Source organism: Macrobrachium rosenbergii, chromosome 26 (assembly GCF_040412425.1).
Source record: "Macrobrachium rosenbergii isolate ZJJX-2024 chromosome 26, ASM4041242v1, whole genome shotgun sequence".
In the NCBI taxonomy this organism is placed as follows: domain Eukaryota; kingdom Metazoa; phylum Arthropoda; class Malacostraca; order Decapoda; family Palaemonidae; genus Macrobrachium; species Macrobrachium rosenbergii.
In genome coordinates, this window is record NC_089766.1 from 40,422,093 (window position 1) to 40,446,093 (window position 24,001).

Consider the following 24,001-nt stretch of genomic DNA (forward strand, 5'->3'; position numbering starts at 1 on the left):
GAATTAGGATGAAAAAAAAAAGGTTGATAAGTCAGTATTCTAAGAAAGTTAAGATACAAAAAATAAATTGTAGGTTTCTGTGAGAGTGAGAGAGAATTTCCAAATTAATTGAGAGAGAGAGAAGAAAAACGGATATTATGGGATAGCAGATTAAAAACATGATGATGAATGATTATAAATGAGCTTTGGATTTAGTAAACATTTCAAAATTATTAAACTGTGAATCAAGGATCCATTTTTAATAACAGAATCTTAAAAATATTGCAAATATTATTTTTGTATGCTATAAATCATCGTTCTTCATTTGATGAAGAATTGGGTGGTTTTTGTTGCATACAGAGAAATTATTCAGGACAAAAGTCGTTTGAAATATTCAAATGAGCAATACATTGCCCGATTGAAAGATGTTATTTCCATCTGAGGCTTTGCAGAGTTCTCCATATTCACCTTAAATATGGAAAACTAATTGAAGTTAACCATGAAAATGTAGTTGGAAAAGGAAGAGCAAGTTTAGAGTGGAGCAAACGCTATAAAGATGACAGACAGAATATGCAGATGAAGCTGATTTAATATATAGGAAACATCACAAGATTTTGCAAGGCCAGCTCGATAGATATTTTATCACACATCTAGAGAGATGGGAATTATAGTAAATTTTATATAAAAAAAATGATATAAAGTCTGCACAAAAGGAGGAAATAGAACTGAAAGGAGAGGGATTATTGAGTCTCAAATATTTAGGAACAATATCCAATATAGGTTCTCTTTAGTTGGAATTTGTTGAGGACACAAAAGGCAAAACAGGCAGCCTGAGTCAGATTTGGAAATTAGATAGACAAACTGTGTACAAAAGTAAGATGTATGTATGTTAGTTCAAGCACAATTTATATTTGTATACGCTCATAAAACTGTCTAAATATCTAGTTGATTTGTGAATAAAGCTTTAAGAAAAATATTAGTTGTCAGATACTTGGACAGTTTTAGAAATATAGAAATAATACCATAGGGAAATGACGGAAGTGCCCTATATAGATGATATACTGAAGAATGGGAGATGGCTTATACATGTCCTTCGCCCAACCAAGGGAGAATAATATGTAATAGTATCAGCTGGGAATAGTTGGCTGAAAGGTAACGTCAATCATACTAGCATGAAAGTGGCTTCTTCATTCGTTTCTCAAGTAGGAAAAATAAAGAAGTTAAGACATCAGTGTGGCTGTTAATAATACGTCAAACATTTTTTTTCAACATTCAAACCTTTTCTCCTAAATTGGAGGCGTCAAACAGAAAATACAAGACAATGATCACTGCTACATTCATACTCTCATGATTACTGAACGTTTGTATGCAACATGTATGTAAATTATAGGCTTGAAAGGCTTGAATAATACACAGAGAATTACCGCATTATAATAGCTTAATATTTACCATGTGGCAGATGTAGTTAATTAAAAACTACTTTTTCCTCTTATTATTTTCCGGGAATCCTGAAGCCCTTCATCATGTGGAGCATAATTTCCTTTCACTGAAAACAGTAGAACCTGAGAACTGATGAGTAACTCGTATCCTGTGCTGTTTGAAAACATTGTTCTTTACCAGTTCCCAACCCATTACATAATATTCCAGTGGGGAAGCCGGAACACTTTTGAGTCAAAAACTTGATCCGCCGATTTCTGGACAAATTTCACAGAACCATTATTGCAGTTTAAAGTTCTCCTATTATTCAGCTACCGTTATTTTCATAAAGAAATGGGGTTCAGCTTTCATATATATTTAAGTAATAGGAATAATTCATCTAGGAATTCATAAGCAAAGCCACATGAAATTAATCAGGTATCAATTTTGCATTAGTTAGCCAAGCATTATTTTAATTTCAAAGCTTCAGCCAAGAGGGGAAGATTTCTACAGTAGTCATTTAGTATTTATGTTGAGTGTAATATATAACTATACTAGAGAAATGAAATATCTTCAAGGATTAAGGATTATCTTTGTTGGATAACAAGAAAGCCCACTTTCCATTATGAAAAGCTGATCTTGGGAAGCTCAGTTATATATTCTGTCCATTTATTCATTCCATTTTGAGAACAGCATCGCAGCAGTGTTTCAGATCCTTTGTCAGACATTTTATACAGGGTAAAACAAAATCAAAAGTAGAGGCGTTTCTTAATCAGGTATAATTTACACAGATATACAATACAATATTTTTGAGCTATGAAAGTGTGACGTTTATTGGTGATTTTCTGTACATAAAATTATATATTTTTCTAGATAAAAATTTCATGGAAAGAAGTTGGAGAAAAATCCAACAGGTTCAAAGAAAACAACGTATTCATTGCAAAAAGAATGGGAATCAAGGACTAGAATGTGACAAAACAACATAGGACCAGAAAGGTACCTGCTTGCAGAAAGGTACACCTTTCAGAGGGTGCAGCTTTAAAAAGTGCAGCTTTCAGAAACGTAGAGCTTTCTGGTTTACCAGGTAGTCTTGAGTGATGATTTTGCTAGCCTTGTACCCTCTTCTTTGAAACAAGCAGATGTTGGTACCTATTTATAGTTGGGTTGACTGGTGGGTAGTAGCCTAGGATAAATTTATCAATTAATCTTAATCTTTGCATTGACCTCTGTGTTTAAATGATAGTCTATTTTCTCTAAAGTTCCTTTTCATCTCCACCCCTCTGTTTTTATTACATGTTCTTCTTTCCCTCTCGTTGTCTTCATGACTACCCTTTAAATCCTCCTGTGTGCTTGCAGATGGTCTTCTCATCTATCATTCATCTGCGCTTGTTAGTGGCTTTGACCAGTTTAATTCCACTTGGGTGGAAGTTTTTTGATTATGAAATGGATATTACAAAAAAGATTTATTTTATATTGAAAATTGAAGAATATGGGTGTATAGTTATTATAAATATATAGTATATAATATATATTATATGTTTACCTTGATATATAATAGTATATATTTGTATAAATGACAAAAATTGATATTATATATATATATATATATATATATATATATATATATATATATATATATATATATATATATATATATATATATATATATATTATTATATGGGATATCAGTTATATATAAATATTTGCATGGAGAGACCGAGGAATAATATAAAACCATATATAAAAAAATATTAAACAATTTAATATCAATCGCAAGTTTTTTATCAACCTATGATTATACGTTCGTTTTGATTTATAATTTTTTAATATAAGGAAAATCAAATACCAAATTTATTCGTTGGTGCATCGATCAAAGTAATCTAAAGTCAGAATACTGAAAGAAAATGGTAAGGTAAAATCCTTGCCTTCTTGATTATGTGGAAAAGAGAATAAAATTGAAGTCACTTCCCCTGCAGAGCTTCCAGGTTCCCTGAAAGCCTCTGCAATAGAATGAGGACGACAGAGGCTCAAATGTTCCCTGACAGCAGAGACTCTTGGAGGGAGATTATTATTATTTCATTTGCCCCGTTTTCTTCCTCAAGGAAGTTCCACGATGCACACGGCCTTTTCAAGCTCGTTTCCAGGAAGGCAGAGGAGGAGACTTACTTAATTACTTCCTTACTTAAGTACTCACTTGCCTCTCGTGAAAAGTCGCTTTGGTGAATCACGCTTTTCGGAGGATCTTTAGCAGCTCTATACTACACGATTAATGATGTGATAATCTTACAAGGATCTATTCTTACTAAAGTAACCAATACAAATAATTAAGCATTTGAAGCTCTGTTTATAAAACAGTTTTGAGTTAGATTTGCCATTTGGGTAACTTTTTGAAGGAATTGAAAGTCAATTTGTTAAAAGTTTAACGATATTTCATATTCATTTTTGTTCATAATTGATTTTAGTAAAATGAATAAGCCAATCAGGCAAAATTAATTCTGCATTCAAATTTTAAAGTTCACTTGAGACTATAATCCTAAATGGAGTTGGTCCCTTCAAGGGTGTTGTCATCCTCCTTTACCCTTTACTACAACAATCGTAAATGGTCGTGCCGGATGCAATATCTTGCAACCTCCTTATTTCGAAATCAAGTCACTCCACTTTACAGTACACCTTTTTAGCATTCGTACATCCACACTATCCTTAAAGTTATTATCTGCTGTCTCTGAGATTTTGAAATCGACTAGGAGCTTTTCATGGCTGTTTTTGACAGTGTAATAAAACTTTTTTTCAAGTACTTGGACACCAAGTTGTGAAAGATGAAAATCAAACAAACTTAAAATGCAACAAAATATTTACCAAAAAATAAATGCAAACCCAGAAAATGCCTGAAATTACCAAATCATCTTTCCTGTGGGAGTACTTGACTACGCCAAGGAGATTAGTGGCCATTCACTCAACGCTTGGCTGGGAACCTCAGTCACTTTCCATTGAGTGTTTTGTCACCTTGTCTGCTGGCCACTCATTGGGTAAGTGCACCAGTCTATTTACTGTTTATCACTTTGCTTTTAGAGCAGGTTTTGGTTACATGTTCCAAATTAGGTGCTTTGATTCCTTTTCCACAAGCTGCTTTCCCTTGGCTGTAGGGGAATTGTTAATTAAGTGTCAGTTTGGGGAACTGATCTGATCCCATTGACCGTTTTGTCAGATACTCTCAGGACGCTTGTTGGTTGAACGTCCAATCTAGGGGACTTGATCAGTTTTCAATTGACTGTTCTGTCACCTTGTTTCTGGGACACTTGTGGCCCAGTCTATGGGAACTTGTCATTTCCCATTGAATATTTTGTCACTTTGTCTGTAGGACACTTGTTGTTTGCGTTCAAGTCTGGAGTAATTAAGTCATTTTCCATTGTCACTTTGCCCGAATAAATCTTGTTAAGTTTTAAGTATTAGAGACTCTAGTCATTTTCCCCTGTTGTGTCATCTTGTTTGTAGGCAAAAAGTTAGGTAAGTTTCTAATGCAAGTGATCGGCATATCTGGTCTTCCCCCATTCTTGTCTTGCCTCTTTTATTGAGCCTCCTCAAGTGATAGAACAGTGAAGGTTTAGAGATGTTTTGGAAACAAAAATAAGACTTCTTGAATTGATTGAACAATTGGGTTTATCAGCTACATACCGAGGATAGAACACCTTTCTCCAGCTTAAAAGAACTGTTGAAGATATACAAAAATATATATATATATATATATATATATATATATATATATATATATATATATATATATATATATATATATATAACATGAATAAAATATTTGTTGAAAACAGGAAAATAGATGCAGTGATATAATACCTAAATAAATAAAACAAAAGGGGGAACAAAAGATATATAGATTTGGATATCTATACTAACAATTCCCTAAAGGAAAGTAATTATCCAATCCCCTTTTTATATTAATATGGGGGAACAAACAGACACATATCAATATATATATATTTATATACAATGCCCTCTTCTTCTCATATGGCCTTCTTACCGCGCTATTTAATAATATCAGTGAACTAAAATGCTTTGTTGAAAACATAAAAATTCTGAAGAATTCGAGAAGTTAACTCATTAGAATACATAGGCCAAAGTTCTGGTAAAATGACCAGTAGATTCTACTATATATATGTAATTGTGTATATATAATATATATATATCCTATATATATATATTATATATATATATATATATATATATATATATATATATATATATATATATATGTATATATATTATATATTTTTTTTTTTTTATTTTGTGTGTGAGGGTCCTGATTTTTTTATGACCTTTGCCCGAGGGTCTGTTATTTTATAGTTACTGAATTATGTTAAGATTTAATCAAAGGTAGCTTTTTTGGAAAGATTTGGCTCTCATATTGTTCCCCATTTTATTATTTAGTTAGGATATTCTGGCATTTTTAGCTCAAGGCCAATGAATTATTCATTTTTTATGAACTTCATATCTTCGGTTTAGCGCTGGAACTTTCCACCTCCAGTCCTTCGTATGTTTTCCGACGGTCCTTAAGGGTATTCCATTCACGCTCTTTATAGGTCTCAGTGGTGCCTTTTATATGTGCAATTTAATATTTCTTGGAATGATGGGCACTATCTGGTAGTGGTGCTTGTATGTGTGTTCGCGCGCCTGGATGTTTGTTTATTTTTTAGGAAGAGAACATTTTTACTACTATCAAGTCATTAGTTATTCCCATTGATGGCACACTTATTTTTTCCAAAACAATTTTTGGCTTACTTTCTCTTGGTGCTTTGACGTCAAAATGAGTGAAATTTTTTATTCCTGTGTTGGAAAAAAGTGATTTGAAAATTTGAATGACCAAATATGGGAGCTTCGTCAGCGTTATCCCGGATGATATGAAGGTGAAAACAAGTAAAGAGTCATTTCCAAATGTCAAACGTCCAGGACCCATATGACAATTTGCTTTGTTTTAACGCTTCTTGGTAAAAGCTTTGATTGTTATACAAACATCGAAGAATCATAAATGGAATGATCAAAGCAAAACAAATTTATAAAAACTCTGTGCTATTGCCAGTGCAAATTTCAAATATTTTCATGGGTGACGACATCTCTTGGAGGTGCTGAAGGGAGACTTGATGGAAGTTGGTTGATTTCTCAACACAGATCTCGGGCATTGCATAACATGCTTTTGCATTATGGCCATGATTTTATTTATTCAGGAATAAAATAAGTTCGTTGCTTTCAGGTAAACAAAGAAATCTGTAACGGACCATCTAGGTATCTTTGATAAAATATGCACGAGGCAGAAAATGAAACCTTGCCGTGTACTATGTTCTATTGAAATTGGATTAAATGGGTGGGGGAGGGGTGAAGGGGGAGGTAAGAAGAGTGTATGTATGTGTATATGTTTTTAGATTTACTGTGATGATTGTTTTTGAAGTTGCTTTAATTCAGGGAAAATAGACTATGATCTTTATTCACTGACCAGCCAGCAAAGTTATTGACAGGATCATTTTATCACTTTCAGCCTCTTTCTAAAACAAACACACGGGAGGAGGTAGCGAGTTGGGAAAACATTCGTAAAACCATTTAGTGTTATTAATCTTATTATAAAATTTGTAATGCTAAATAAAAATAAGTTTTTTTACACTTCCAGAAAGTAGTAGTAATGGGTAACTAACTTATGTCTCAAAAAATATGAGATTTATTAATCAGCAGTAGTAATTACAGGAAATTAAGTAAGGGTCGAACCTTGGTTGGAGAGGCGTCAGTCAAACACTTAACCTCACACGCAGTCAAGAAGCAAAAAAATCTACTGCAGCTCAGTCATTCATATTTACATTTATCCTAATTACTTTGATTTACCTGAATTGAAGCAGACGCACTCTCACTCTGATGCACATTTCTGATTCCCAGATGATCTATATGAAATCTACTATTCAAATTCATCGCCCCCCCCCTTTTTTTTATTCAGTAGAAATCAACGTTTTCCAGTTCAGTGATTTGCTTTCCCTTCGACCACGATCTTTGAATTCTCTGCCTGATTCTGTTTTTCCAGAACATTAGAAGCTTCATCCTTTAACAGGAATGTCCTTTGCTTTCGACGGTGTTAGTCCTTTCTCTCTCTCTCTCTCTCTCTCTCTCTCTCTCTCTCTCTCTCTCTCTCTCTCTCTCTCTCTTTTCTTCTCTTTTCTTCTCTTCTGAGGCCTGGGCAAATTGGTTCCTGTATAAAAGAATATAAATAAGGAAACCAATTAGTTGGCAATTTAGCAAGGAAAGAGACTTCACTCTTAATCCGTTAAATTCTAAGCCTTTAGAGCTCTTAAGAGAAGCGAAGAAAGGCAGAAAGAAAAAAGAAAACCTTTTTCACCATCAATACCCAGATTATTTGCATTTCTGCTCCTATGAATCTTTGACATTCAGGAGGAATCTGGGTAATTCTTTTCTTTCCATTATGATCAGTCAACAGCCCTGGATTGGCAGTCTGGGATTCTACTATGCTATGCAATAACACTTCACATTTTATGAAAGTAGGTTGATGTTTACATTATTATACATTAAATTAGAAATATCCATAAATTGAGACATAAGCTATCCTGAAATTATTAAAAATCTACAAAAGTGAAGTATGGAAAGAACACTCTCCGAGGTGAACAGGGTCTGACTGCTTCAAAAGAATTTCACAAACAGTGTGCTTAAAAAAAAAAACAGGAAAAAAGACCCACTCGCTAACAAAAATAGAGGATTTAGCTTTTGTCAGGGAAAGTAAATATTTAAAAGTTGAGAAAATGAAAAATTTATTTTTTCAAACGTACCTGAAATTTTAGTGGCATAATTATTGTGCTTTTCCAGATATACATTAAGAGTGCCACATCCGCCAATATTTCTTTTCCTTCTAGAAATCTTCTGGTCTCTATTGTTTGATAAACCTTCAACTGCTGATACTGAAGGAGATGACAAATTTTAAAATCACTTGTCAAATAAGGTATGTGATGATCAGGCATTAACCACATACTTTCATGACATAAGAATCAAATGATATCAGGAAGAAGAAGCATTGAAACAAATATTAAACTAATAAGGCAAAAGTCAGCAACGAGGCAAAGTCTTGTTTAGAAATTATAACAAGACACCTTTTAACTGACCAGGAAAAATATAGAACCTTGAGCATCCTGAAAATTATTCAAAACCTTCATATATATATATATATATATATATATATATATATATATATATATATATATATATATATATATATATATATATAATATATATATATAGTATATATATATATATATATATATATATGTACCTATATATACAATGTGAGATAGATAGCTCAGTTGTGTAGAGCTGAGGTCACATTAGCAAGGTCTGTGGGTCGATCCTGGCCTACCACTGACCAACTGATTTAGCAGTGAATGGGTGATGGCGTCAGGCGGGGGGGAGGGGAAGGAAAAATAGAGAGACTGGGGCTAGCAACCTCATCCTGAAAGACTTTCAGAAAGCCGAAAGGTTCTACGGTTGAGGTGCATCCTCTCAAAAAATCAAAAAAAGGTGTATTTTGAAAAAACTTTTCCAAAAAGGGATTGACTAAAAAAAAAAAAAATTGTGGTCACTGCCATTCATACTTGAGCTGCTGAAGAGTATGGTTTAGTCTCTCTCTGGAGAGAAACTTCTGCAACATGGGACGCTTCATACACCTACACATAGTGTTCACTAGCAATGATATAATTTCCATAGGAATTTTTATTAACCTCGTCTGTTGGACATTTGTTGGTCGAGTTTCTCTGTCCTTGGGACTGTTTTGAGCCATATTCCATTGACTATTTTGTCCCTTTGTCTTTAGGACAGTTTATTGAAATGTCCAAGTCCGGGGACTTGATCCATTTTTCTAGTGACTATTTTTTGTCATTTTGTCGATTGGCCACCAGTTAGTTGAATGTCCCTGATTTAGGGACTTGTTCCATTTTTGGTCATGAAATTATGAAAACGTGAAAGAAATGGTGAAAAATAAATGCGGAGTAAATATGTAATATTTTACTTTACCATTTGCAAGCAAAAAATTGGTTAGTATAGTAGACACTATATTATCAGGTCAGCGTATCTATGGTTACTAAGTGTCCTGATTCATCCAAGCATATTGTTTAAGTCTTTACCGATATTCTGAAGATGATTCTTGAAAATACCTCTGGGAAGAAGTTTATTAGTAACCTGATTTTGTGGAGCACAAACATGGTGTGTGTGTGTGTGTGTGTGTGTGTGGCAGAGTTAATATGATACATATTGGCTGTACTCTTCACCTGTTAGCACTGACAGGGAGAAGGCAAAAGCAAAGAGTGAGGGAGAGGAATGGGGGGGGATGTGTATAGGGTCTGGGGTTGGTGATATTTCTCTTATATTGACAGAAATTAATTCCCGTTTGCAAAAGCCACCGATACCCCAACGCTTTTGCAACATCAGCGGCCAAGAGAATTTAATCCCTTCCACCAGAGAATCCTGATTACTTTAACGCTGCATCGAATAGCATTCATTAATGAACAGTTTCAGTGAATTCAATTGATCTATTTCTGATGTGACGCCAGGTGGGTCGCCACCTGTTCACTTTTCCCTTGAAATGAAGGATGCTTGATTAGCTCTGACCTCACCTCTCGCCTTTTCAGTTCATCACACCCAGGGTTTCAGCTGCGCTCATTTTTAGAGGGCAGTTAGCTGGGTCTGTTGGTGATATGAGAGAGGAACGCTTTTGAATACTGGAGAGTTATCATCGGTTTATTATTGAAATTAAACTGGTAGTTGTGATAATTTTTCATTATTATTGTACACGAATTTAGTCATTGGAGTTAACAGTTGAAGGCCATTTTAATGGCAAAATTCATTACCTTTAGTAATTTACTCCAACAACGGGAATTAAATCTAATAATTTGAAATGTTGCTGAACTACGTCAAATCATATTGATAATCGGGAGCCAAGAAAGAACATAAGCAATTTCTCTGTTTGTTGCAGATCTTGTAGACTTTATTTTGTTATACTGTAGTTCCTGTGCCATTTGAATTAAGTGTCAAGGATTCCTTTTTAAATATAACGTTAATCGATCATTAATAAAGCTACTTTCCTTTACTTCTAGATATGTGTCACGTATTTAAAATAAAAAAAAATATATTTAAAATATTTCTAAAATATTGAAAAAATTAAAATTTTTTTCGTCTCTTTGATCAAAATAAACCTGTTTCATTCTAAGTAAATCGTCAGGTTTTGGACTTTTATAAATCCAAAAGCAAGAAATGGAAGGATATCATAAAAGTCCCAATCAGGGGATGAATACGGAAGGAAGAAGAAATTCCGGGCCATCTGGTATGCAGAGTCACATGACCGTCTTGGGAAAAAGTGATTTACAAAACTGCTTCCTGTCAATATGTAATGCGCTCTTGCCTGGTGAACAGCCATTGAGATCTTCCCTAATGGCGTCCTCAATATTGACCTTTTGCATTTAGTTGGCTGAGGAAATTGTGGGAAGATTGTCAATACGAAGAAGTTATTTCTCCGGAAACGCCAGGTTCCCATGTTGTCCGGTCTTAGCTGGAAGAGTAAACATCAATACTGGAATGAACAGAAATTCCAAATTAAACATTTCCTCTCGTTTTTCACTCCTTTTTGAAAAACAGGTTATCTGAGATGATGATTTTCATCAGGGAATGAAAGTATATGAGTTCAACTGGAAAGATCTATGTATAAATGTAAACCATTTCCGCTCCATTCACTCGTGTAATTTATTTAAAAGGATGACAAGTGTATGACACATGCTTCTTTTTCCTCTAGCGCTTGTGTTCTACAAAAAAAAATACTTTTTATAATTCGACGTTAAAGCCTGGGATTTCTTTTATCACTTATGAAATTAATATTTATTCCTTTTCCACCAAAGTGAATCGAGTCACAGCTTATGCAGCCAGATGCGCAGACTGTACTTTAATCTCCGGTAACGCTTCGGCAAATATCGATTATTTTTAGTAATTTCTCTAAAACTCAGTATGGAAGCTTTTGTAGAATACCTTCATGTTTAAAACTTTATGTCACGACCGAAGGTAAAACGAACAGTTTTTGAAAAGCATTATAAAAAGAGGTGTTAATGAATGCGATAATTAATCAATAAATCATGTCAGTCACCATCAGCCAACACTCAAGAGTAACTGAGAAGGCCCCCATCTGAGGCTGATGACAGCAACAGCGAGGAGGCCTTTCACTCTAACAGGAAGAGAGAGAACAGAACAGAGCAAATTTCCTACAGAACTCAACGTCCATCCAAGACATCCCTGGAAGGAAGGAAAGCCAAGTTGTCATAAATCCTTAGATCTCATGATATAACACTGTTACTTTACTTAAAATTTCTACATACTCAAAGTACCTCGTAGGTGGGTAGTGGCGTCAGTGCACCTCACGCAGTGCTCTGTAGGCATTACTTAAGGTTCTTCACAATGTCCCATCGGCACCTAGTTGCAACCCCTTTCATTTCTTTTATCGTACTTCCGTTCATATTCTCATCCTTCCTTCGGTCTTACTCTCCACTCTCTCCTAACAATTGTTTCGTAGTGCAACTGCGAGGTTTTCCTCCTGTTACACCTTTCAAGCCTTCTTATTTCTGTTTCCCTTTCAGCGCTGAATGGCCTCGTAGGTCCCAACGCTTGACCCTTGGCCTAAATTTTGATAATCCGATCCAATCCACCTCCAAAATCAGTCACAGGAAGAATAACTAACAAAAGCTGCATGTAGCAAAGGCCGTGTCCATAGACGAACCATAATGCCTTGTTATCTTATCCCTGTATATCAGCTTAGCTCAGTTTCCCATTAACGAAGGATCAGAACAAGCCAACAAATCCGAAGGCTAATTGAAGTCCATTGACCTCAACCTCAGGTCAGAGAGACGAATATATAAAGACAGTTCCGTCATTTATTTCTTTGTTTCTGCAAATGATACTGAAGACGAAAGTTATCACTTTTGGCGCTCCTCTTGACTTGGTCAAGAATTTTAACTCGGGAAACTTGACAAAACAGACACACATATATACACAGTTATATATACACACACATATATATATATATATATATATATATATATATATATATATATATATATATATATATATATATATATATATATATATATATATATATATATATATATATATATATATTAATATAAAAGTCTTTATATATAGGAGATATTTATCATTTTATATATATATATGAATATATATGGAAGTGGGTCTATTTCTCAATACTGGTCTTCATTTTGGATAACTATATGTTATCTGTTTTATTATTCAGGAACAACAGATATTTGTTTTTAGGGAAGCAAAAAAATATAATATGCATAAATATATATATATATATACTTATAAAATATATATATATATAGCAAAATATATATATATATATATATATGCCATGTTATATATATATATATAGATATATATATATATATATTGTATCTACTAGCCACTTTTTCACTTTTACCAAATAGGTATGTAGATTTTAAGCAACCATATGCCCTGTTAACTATTCTCAATTCTTAACACGTTTTGGATACGTTTGTCTCTACAAAACTAAGTACAGGTTTTTCCCATCGCATTTTCTCACATAATTCTTTCATAGCAATTGATCCATACAAATTTTTCCTAAAAACACACTGTAGTTCTCCTATCAGTTCTTGTGTCATGTCTTATTTTTCCAATGGAAATCTGACCATAAACCTGGTAGGGTAAGTTATTTTTTTCCCTTATATTTCTTCTAGTCTCCTCTATCACCCCCATACACAACGGAACTATTTATTGCCTCTCCCAACCGTGTGTTTGTCAACGGTCCATAAGAGTATTCCATTCAGTCTCTCAACAGGTCTGAGTAGTGCCTTTCATATCTGCAATTTCATATTTCTTGAGCTGGTGGGTAGTTTTGCATATATTTATTTGTGTATCGTATATGTGCGTCTGGATGTTTGTGCTTTTTGTATAAGAAAGAAATAATTTGTACGACTATAAGATAAGTCGCACCTTTTATGCAGAATTGTATTTTCCAGAATAATATTTCAGCCGACTTTCTCTTGGTACTTTGACGTCAGAATGAGTGAGATTTCCCTTCCATTCCTTTTGGAAAAGGATTTTGAAATTCGAATTTCCAAACGTGTCAGAACGTCAGCGTTATCCCGGACGCAGGTGAAAGCCATTAAAGAGTCATTTCCAAATATCAACGTCCAGGACCCATATTGACACTGTTTTGTTGTAACGCTTCTTGGTAAAAGGTTTGTTTGCTGCACAAATATCGCAGAACCATAAGTGAAGAATTCAAGCATTATGAAGAAATTAAACCGAAAAGGAATAACGGCGAACAATCGGCAGCATGGTCAGGGCTCCCAGCCAGTCAACGCTCTGATTGTTTTATGGGGTTACACGAAGTCTGAGGCGCCGTTACATAGACAAAACCTCACCCCCTTCAAGACTTGTTATCGGAATCACCTGATTGTCGGTCATTAGTTCTGTGTCGTCTGTACAAGTGCAAGCAACTGACCGTGAGACTTTCATATTAATAAATTGTATTATAATTTGTTAATTGCTGCAGTGTAATTGTGTTTGTGATGTTAAAAAGGAGCGTCAGGAACACTTGTCAGTATTGCAAAGCCAGAATGGTTGCCATAGCATGAAAGCTTCAGCACTGGTGTTGCCAACACGTTGTTTACATTTTGGTGACCTAAAGGAATGTGTACATGACCAGGCATATTCCTTCCTTGAAACCGATGTCAGCGTTGATGAACTTCGATAGTGACGAAGAAATTGGAAATACCCTGGAATTAAGTGAACTGGATTCAAGAACCATAATAGAGGCGTTAGTATGGGGTCTAGGACTAGTTCTGATGTTTTGGAGTCGAGGCCTCGTGTTGGAGGTAACTTGGAAAGAACTGGGACTGGGTAAGAAGTATTTAATGGTATTACTACAACAAGTGGAAGTGATGACAGCAGCCAGGAGTAAGATAATGGGATAGGAACTACTGCCAGCTTTTCTAGCCGTTGGTGAGTGTTCACTTTCAGTATTTATTTTACCAAGCGCATTTTTCATTGACTGTGTATTTTAGGGATACTGAAGGTTAATTTTTCCGTTTTTCTTCTTATTAATATCCAAACATAGTTAATATTTAACAACTTAAAATAGTGCAGGACAACGAAGTTCTGGCGAAGGGAAACAAAAACAATTTCAGATGTACTTTCTGATGATTACTTTGACTATTTTTTTCGTGGACGCCAGTATTAGTTCCATGGTTTTATCATAATTGGCACATTATAAGAAACACATTTTGTAACGGGACTGTAAAACGTCAAAAACGAGACATCGAAACTCCTTAAGTTTTTATTATTCTGGAATATATCCCGGTGATACTAGACAGCAAAATTAACCGTTAAAAAATTTTTATTGGTTCCGGTGATATAATTAAAATCGTGCTGCGGAAGTAGCCTGCCTGGTAGCCTCAATAACAGTTCTGAAACTGTATATAATCGCCGTTCATCCATTGTCCGGTTTTAGTACGCATGCCCGGATAGTTTTAGAGTTGCTCTTTTTGATGAAATAAAATTCCTCCTGGTCAGAAAAACCACAAGGGAGTTGGAGGTTTAAAGCACTTCAAAACTCTGGAAGCTTCTCAGTAAAATGTATTTGAGTGGGGGTGGGTTTTCGGTCGACCATTAACCCGGTATGCCTCCACCTACTCCTTGGGACGCCGTGTTTAGTACTAGGCACCTCGGGGATCAAAGCATTATATACACCCATTTCTATATTGTGTCGTCGACAAATTATTTTATTAATAATCGATATCTTCGTGTGGCCATCTACTTTATTAGTTTAGCTTGAGTTTACCTGGACTTTGACAAAGGTGGAGTTCATATCAGGTAGTAGATTTGGAAGGAACGACGAATGTTCGGTCGCAATGTTTATAAATAAGTTATTTTAGCTTCATAAAAACTTCCACATCGTAACTAGTAGTTCATTAGAAGGAGAACGGGGAAGGATTTCATATACAAATGGCAATGCAGGGTGTAGCTAAGACGCGATTTCTGGTTGATTGCTAATTTTGGAAATGATCTAAATAGACTAAAGGTTTGAATTTTGTCTGTCTATTGTAATTTTGATAATGGGCAAAGTGACATTACTTTGCAAAGTGTGAGACGGGATAAGGATTAATACAGTAATTTGCCCACTGAATGACCAAATAAAAACTTGGAATATTCTTGGATCGAGTCTTGCAAGTTTTTCATACGCATGTGGAAAGTTTAATCCGCACTAAGAAGCTCAATTGATTTGTATTTTGTGGTTTTACTTCAATGAGGAAATTGTCGCTGAGGAATAATTTATTTTTTTTTTAACAGTGCCATATAGCTGAACGTGCGCTATTTATTTCACGTTATTACATATGCCATCTGTTACTTTTTGTTCATTTCCCAATTTGCTTTTCGTGGCACTCCAGGGTAAGTATAATTTTATACCTGAGGGCGTTATCCAACTACGGTGAAACTGCAGTATCAGAAAACCTTGAACTAGTTACAAACATGAATACATTTACAAAGACTCATACTTTTCCAGATAAAGGCGATGATTTGAAAACTTGTTAAACGTCCTGGTTTTCCACCAAGAACCTTTGGGTGAAGCTGCTTGCACTGTTCGTTGCTCCACAGATGTTCAATGGTTTTGTTAATTTCCTGGTGGTCACCTTGTCAATGTTGGCCCTTCCATGCCTTGTCTGACTTAGCGGATTGAACAAGAACATATTCGTCTTAATGGACCGAATAAATAATGATGATAGTCCTAGTTACAGACGCTGTCACGACTTTCGAGTGTCAAGATCCCGCCGAGAAGCCGGTGGGTTGATTGATTGAGTGTAAGATACTAGCGCACACCTACCAAGGTTGCTGACGGAGAGCCTGAGGGTTGAAGGCGGGGGCGGGGTGGCGTTCAAGGCAATAGAGAAGCAAAACTCATTTCGAGGCGCGGTAATTTTTCTCGCTCTTGTTGTTGGGATAATTCCAGGCTCAACACTTCACTACGCTAGTTAACTTATTTCCTTCGTAAAGGGCGTGCCTTGTCCATTAGCTTATGTAATTTCTTTATAAATAGAGGAGCCGTGGGAAAAAAAGGTCTTGAGATGGAAGTGTCAAGGGTTGTGAGGTTGTGATGTAAGTCATAAATCAAGCTGGAAAGGTTGATACTTTCATCCAAGGTACAAAGTTGACATTGCAATTACCTGCACAAAACTTCTGTGGGTATTAACTTATTAAAAATCTAAACCTCACTCGGATGATTTCTTTGCTGGAATTCTCGGGTTGGTTCATCTTGAACAGAAGCCGCCAAGGAAAAATGCCACTGGTGACCAGAAGTAGATACCTGATCATGACAATTTTTCCGCAACCAAACCTTTTCCCTACAGTCTCCCAAGGATTCATTTAGAATGATTTTATCTTACTTATATAAACAGAAGTGGTTGAAGGGAAGGGTTCCTGCTCACTGTAACACGAGCGCTTGTGCACACATGTACATGAATATATTAGCTATATATATATATATATATATATATATATATATATATATATATATATATATATATATATATATATATATATATATATATATATATATATATATATACTATATATATATATCCATATTCTTATATTATATATATATATATTATATATATATATATATATATATATATATATATTATATATATATATAGTTGATATGGCCCTTATATATATATATATATATATTTATATTTATATATATTATATATTATATGATATCGGGTGTATTTTTGCCGCACATATATATATAAATATTTATATATATATATATATATATATCCCAATATATATATATATATATATAATATATGTATAAGCTATATTTGTGTTGTCTGTCTCAGATTTTTATTTCATCAACATAGAGTACAATTCTGAGTACTAAATGAAATTTTCACAGACTAAAGGTCTTTCTCCAGAAACAAGCAGTTGGTAAGTTGTATTCTTGAACCCTGCAGGAATTAATCGCTTTTGGGATGGGTATCGTGCTTAAAGATATACTCATTCTGATGGAACCAAGTTTAAGACGGCTACCATCTTTATGAATGCTTTATGTAACATGTAGCTAATCGTTTGTTACGGATTGACCAGTTTGTTGTGTCTGGTAGTTTTGTTTAGAAATATTTTGTTTTGTTGTTTATTACTTAATGTTTTTCATTCTTTGTTGTTTTGGATTTCTGGGTTCAGATTTTAAGTGGTGGACGAAATAAAAGAAGCCAACAACAGGGTTCCTCAGATCACTTAAACGAACAAAATAAAGATGGGAAATCAGAAAAAGAATGCCAAAAACTTGTGCTTTAAATCTCTTACGTTTGGGATGGTTTAGTATTGTAACGGGTCCATCATATTTTGGGGATAATTTTCCATTTTCGAAGAAAGTGATTGTATCGCATTTAATGCTTCCTAAGACGCACTTTTACATATCCACATTTTGTTGATCAAATGTTCTGTTGCAAAAGATTGAAAATCATGTTCTCAGAATAAAACAACTGGTTGTTGTTTGTGTGAGGGTTTCTAAGACAAGAATTCAAACATTGCAAGAAGAAATAACACCGAGAAGGAATACTGGGTAACGGCGAGGTACCGAAGTGAAATAAACAGAGCTCCTGAGCAAATGAGCGCCCATTTTCCTGGAGTTGCGTGATGTCTGAGGTGGTTACACAGGCAAAACCTCCAAACCTGATGGCAAGTGATTTTAAGACCTCGAGGGTGATCGGATTAAATAATCGTTTTGTCGCCTCAAGTATGGGCTGACCCTGAATATTTCATTTTGTTCAGTTTTATTACAATCTGGTAGTAATTTTCTCTGAAATCGTTTTTAAAGCATCTTCGACATTCCTTTGTAGGGAGTTAGTACTGTCAGTTTACCTCATGTGGTGCACAAATAGGCATTACTTAAGGTTCTTTTGCGTTCCTTCTGGCCCCTAGCTGCAACCCCTTCGTTAAATTTGAAAAATAATGTTCATATTCTCTTTCTTCCATCTTACTTCCTCTCCTAACAATTTTTAGTATTGGTGGCGGGTCCGTCGTAACTCGGGCTTTGAGGTTTTCTCTTGTTACACCTGTCAAACTTTTCAACTCCGAATTTCCGTTTCAGCGCTTATGACACCATAGGTCCCAGCGCTTGGTCCTAAACGAACAGTAAACTCTATATTCTGTTTATCCTGTCGACATTTTAAAATGATTTATTGCAGGAAAGAACAAGATTTAATTTTGGTTTATTGAATAAAAATGGAACAGTTGACTCAGCAAATGGTTTCTGAAACCGATGATAGTGTTGATTACTTCGATGGGATTCTGAGATTTTGGTACAGTGACGTTATAAACAGGTTTGGTTTTAGGTTGGAGGGTGTTTTAAGCCGAGGCCCCGTGTTGGTGGTAACTGTGAAAGAACTGGGAATGGGGAAAGCCTTTGGTGGGTTCCACAATAACAAATGGACGTGATGATAAGCGGTAAGGACAACGTCAATGGAATACGAACTTTTTACAACCGTCTCTTTCTTCAGCTGGTGGTCAGTCTTCACTTTCTTTAGCCTGTTTGTTTTACTAAGCTCTTTTCTTCTTGGTTTTCATTGACCGTGTATATCAGCCCGTTTTTTTGTTTCTTGTTTATAAGTGTATTCATGCTCAACAACTGTAATTGTGTAGGACGACGAAAAAGCAAAAACATAAACGATCGTAGTTGTAATTCTGACAGCCGTCCAATACATTTTATTAAATCAGCATTAATGTAAATGTTTTTTATTATAATTATTTATACAAACATTTGTAATGAGGCTGTAAAACGTATAAAACTAAAAATTGAACCTACTTAACTAAGTAAAATTATTCTGGAATATATTCCAGTGATACTAGACAGTAAATTTAACCGTCGTTTTAACTCATTAATGTGGGCAGCCAAAATAACAGTTCTGAAGCTGCATAAAACCGCTTTATACAGCCATAGGCTAGTTTTAGTATGCATGTCGCGATGTTTTTAGAGTTGTTTTATCCATTGAAATAAAATTCATCTTGATCAGAAAAACCTCTAGGGAGTTGGACGTTTAAAGAAGTTCGGACTTTGAACGCTTTTCAGTGAAAAATGATTTGCGTGGGATGGACCTATGTAACAGTTGAACTTTGCAGGATTTCAACTCTTAGAACCAACGTGGAATGAAGTAATTTGTGTCACGGGTCGGGTGTTGTAATGTTTTCCTTATTAAGTGAGCTTTCTGGTCGATAATTTTCCTTGTAGTTCTCGAAGGAACGAAGTATGTTCGTTCGTCATGTGTACAAATAAGATATTTTAGTTTCGTAAAAAACCTTCGCAGCTTTTTTGTCCTGACTCTGGTGGTTCATGTTTTGGGAAAGAGCAGGGCCAGAATTTTAATGTGCAGATAATGTAGAGTATAACTAAGAAGCAACTTATGATTGGTCATTAGATATGCAGATGATCTACATAGACTCGAGATATTACTTTGTCTTTTTGTGGTAATTTTTGGAAATGGCGCTTAGTGAGATCATGATGCACCATTTCCAGAATTACTGGGAATATTATTATTATTATTATTATTATTATTATTATTATTATTATTATTTATTAGATAGTATTATTATTATTAGATGAAACCTATTCACATGGGGATAAGAATGAATACAGTTACTTGTTTGCAGAATGACCAAATAAAAACTTAGAAGATTCTTGAGTCTTCAAGAGAAGGAATATACAGCCTTTCATACACACGTGAAAAGCTGTAGTCCTTCCTAAGAGGCTGAATTGATTTTAATTTTGTGGGATTCTTGAATCATTGTCGAGAAAACAAGGAAATGGTCGCTGTGAATAATTGATTTCATTTTTATCGACATGAGGCTCTAGCTTAACGCTTACTATTCATTTCAGTTTACTACATGTGGCCACGAGTTTTTTTTTTTTTTTTTTCATTTTCCATTTTGCTTTTAGTGCTGTTTCAGGGTAAATATAAACATCGGCTTCAAGACTTTATCCGATCACGATGAAACCTGAACATTTACAAACCCTTATCAAATCACACACACACACACACACACACACACACACACACATATATATATATATATATATATATATATATATATATATATATATATATATATATATATATATATATATATATACTGTATCATATATATATCTATATCTATATATATATATATACACAAACATACTCACATACACACATCACATATTACACATCACTTAACATCAGCTCTCTCTCTCTCTCTCTCTCTCTCTCTCTCTCTCTCTCTCTCTCTCTCTCTCTCTCTCTCTCTCTCTCTCTCCATTTTAATCAGATAAGTGCCAGGATATATGTATGTGTGTATATATATCATGTTTATGTAAAGTAATGAATTTAAAACAGATTATTAATTACGGAAAGAAAAGTATTTTCAATGAAAGTTCTTCAAAGTTCTTCCGGGAAGCCCCTGGTTGGTCAGCTAGTATAAAATATATATATAAATGGAAGAATGAAATAAGTTAACTCGCATCCCCATCCACAGATTTACAATGAAAGTAGGGAGCGAAAAGAATAGAATAAATCCAGGGAAAGGCAAAGGGTCCAAATACCATACATCATACTAATGCGCACTGAAGAAGTTTTATCCGGACGCTTAATTTATATGCCACAGATTCGTTCCAGAGTCATGGGAGGCATCAATCTCTGGGCCGGACGTCGAGGGGGTGGGGGGTGCATAGCGTGCCATGAATATGAAATGGAAGAGACATTTCTCTGAAATCTCTGGTTAATCTCTCTCAATATATTTCTCTTTTTATAGATTTTTGATGCAGAGACATCTCCCTTCATGAAAATTCTGCATTGTTCTTTTTTCTTTTTTTCTTTTTTGTTTCCACGTACAGTGTAATATATCTTTAGAGTGAAAGAATTCAGTATTATTTACTCTATGATACAGCACCAGTGCATACGTCAATCTTTGTTTATTGAGCTTTCGATACTGTGGAAACCTGTACTCAGTATTTCTTTCTCTCCCTTTTCTGCTTTCCATATAGCCTACTGATTGTTTTAAAGAAATTGTTGCAAAAATTGGTAAAATAGCATTGAAAGCAATGCCAATTACTCATGTAGTTTAAAATGAAACAATGCATGTGCATTAATATTGTTGTTGGAATCAATTACTGATATAATTCATCAGTGAGCTAAATCACTGGCAAATTATTTGTACCTGATTACAAACTGAAATTGCCTTTTCCCAACAAACTATTTATATACTTGGACCTGTTACTGAATACACTGAAATATCAACACAAATGAATGTGCGGTATCTGAGTCAAAGGACGGAAGTATTCGAGAATCAAACTATCATATTTGCACCAGTTATGATTCTCATAAATTTATTTCAAATTGTTATGCACAGCTGCCAATTTCTAATACAGACGAGAAAGTTGTGAGATTAGTACACAGGAGCTACCACAAGTTAAACATGATGGATAATTTGAGTTTATTTTTCTGAAGTACTAAACTTTGAAATTGAGTTTATCTCGCAACTACAACGTTAAGTTTTAAACATTCAACGCCACTTGCTCTCGTAAGGAGCTGAATCTGGCTCATTCTAGTCTCAAGTGTTCAGTCTCTTGATGTCGTGGCTTGTTCCACCCTGAAAGACCTAGAAGCACCATTGCGGATCTTTATGCATGGCTGACTAGGCACACACACAGTTTATCCAGCTGCCATATTTGATCTTACTGTGCATAATTAGATGTGCTGTCCCACCTTCCACCAGAGACTGGATTAGAATATGATAGTTGGTTTTCTGTTGGGGTAAACTGACCCTTTTAACATATTTAACAAAGGTTCATATGTGCAGTCATGTATCTCTCAGGAACAGTTGGCATTACAGTGTCTGCTTTTGGTTTTGGTGTCTAAGTCACTTGCTTCATAGACTTGGCAACAACGAGAACTGAAAGATCTATGCATATAGTACCATAGGATCCATTTTGTCTTATTGGGTGCTCAATTTACTTCATGAATGAGAGATACCTCTCAATCACAAATGGAATAAACAGATTGTAATATTGATTTTTTCTTATAAGTGCTGTAACCCAGGAAACAAGTTTTGCCGGGGAAGATTCCACTCTTTCAGTGGTTATGATTTGAGGGCTGGATATACTAGTTTTCATCAGAAACTGTACGAAACTATAAATCTCAGTAAAAGTAAATAATTAAACCAAATTTAGCTTTTTCTTCTATTCTTGCTTACTAATTGAACAACTGTATGTATTGGCATTGAACTTACCCAGAAAAAGAACATAAGCACCTTGGCTATTTCCCTCTATGGCTAATTGTTTCATCATGGAAATGTTGACATTGAATCCAGTGTAGTTCACAGACTTCATTTGCCATTTGCAAGGGAACCTTGATAAGGGTTTTGAGTCACGCAGAGTAATTCAAATAGATTTTAGTGCTGCTTTCGATTTAGTAAATCACAAGGCACTTATTTATAAACTTCAGGATCTTGGAGTGAGTGGATATGTTTTAGGATTGCTTCAAGATTTCCTTACAGGTAGGCAGCAGCGAGTTGCTGTGGATGGGATCTTTAGTGAACCAAGACCTGTTGTGTCTGGAGTTCCACAGGGCAGTGTTCTTGGTCCACTGTTATTTTTAGTGTATACAAGTGATACGGTTGTGGGCCTGTGGGTGTAATAAAGTCTCCACTGGATCAAGGAATGGTGTAGTCGGTGGGGTTTGAGGATGAGCTCCAGTGAAATGAAAACACTATTGATTAGCAGATCTCATACAGATTTCCCACCCCATCCTCCCCTTCAGGTGGATGGAACTTTACTGGTTGAGTCTGAATCTTTAACTATTCTAGGTGTAACTTTTGACTCACATTTAACTTTTGAGAAAATTCTAATGCAAGTTTCAGCAAATGCCACACGAAAGTTAGGTATTGTTTGTAAGGCCTCATATATTTATAACAGTGATAAAATCAATGCAACCTGTTTTAGGTCATTTGTACTTCCTTTACTGGAATACTGTTCTCTTGTGTGGGTGTCTGCTTCTGCCAGAGATTTATCTCTTTTAGATAAAGTGGTTCGTGGTGGTTGGTTTCTGTAGCAGTTATGAATTGGACCATCGACAGATGGTCTCCTGTTTCTGAATTATTCATAAGCTGTATTTCAACAGAGAACTTAACAGAAGCACCACTATGCAGTAAATGCGCCTCGCTGTCGAACTTCTCGGTGCCGGTCCTTTATTCCTCACACCGTTGGACTGTGGAACAGCCTCCCAGAGGATCTCGTGCAGTACTAGAACTACATAGGCTGGAAAACTTCAATATTATTACGACTGCCTTTAATACTAGTATTCTGAATATATACCATATTCAGCTTTTTTAAAGCGGAAATGCAGTGCTATATTTGTCATTACTACTGTTTATCTGTTTAAACTGTTCCATATGTTGTGATACATCAATAATAATAATAATAATAATAATAATAATA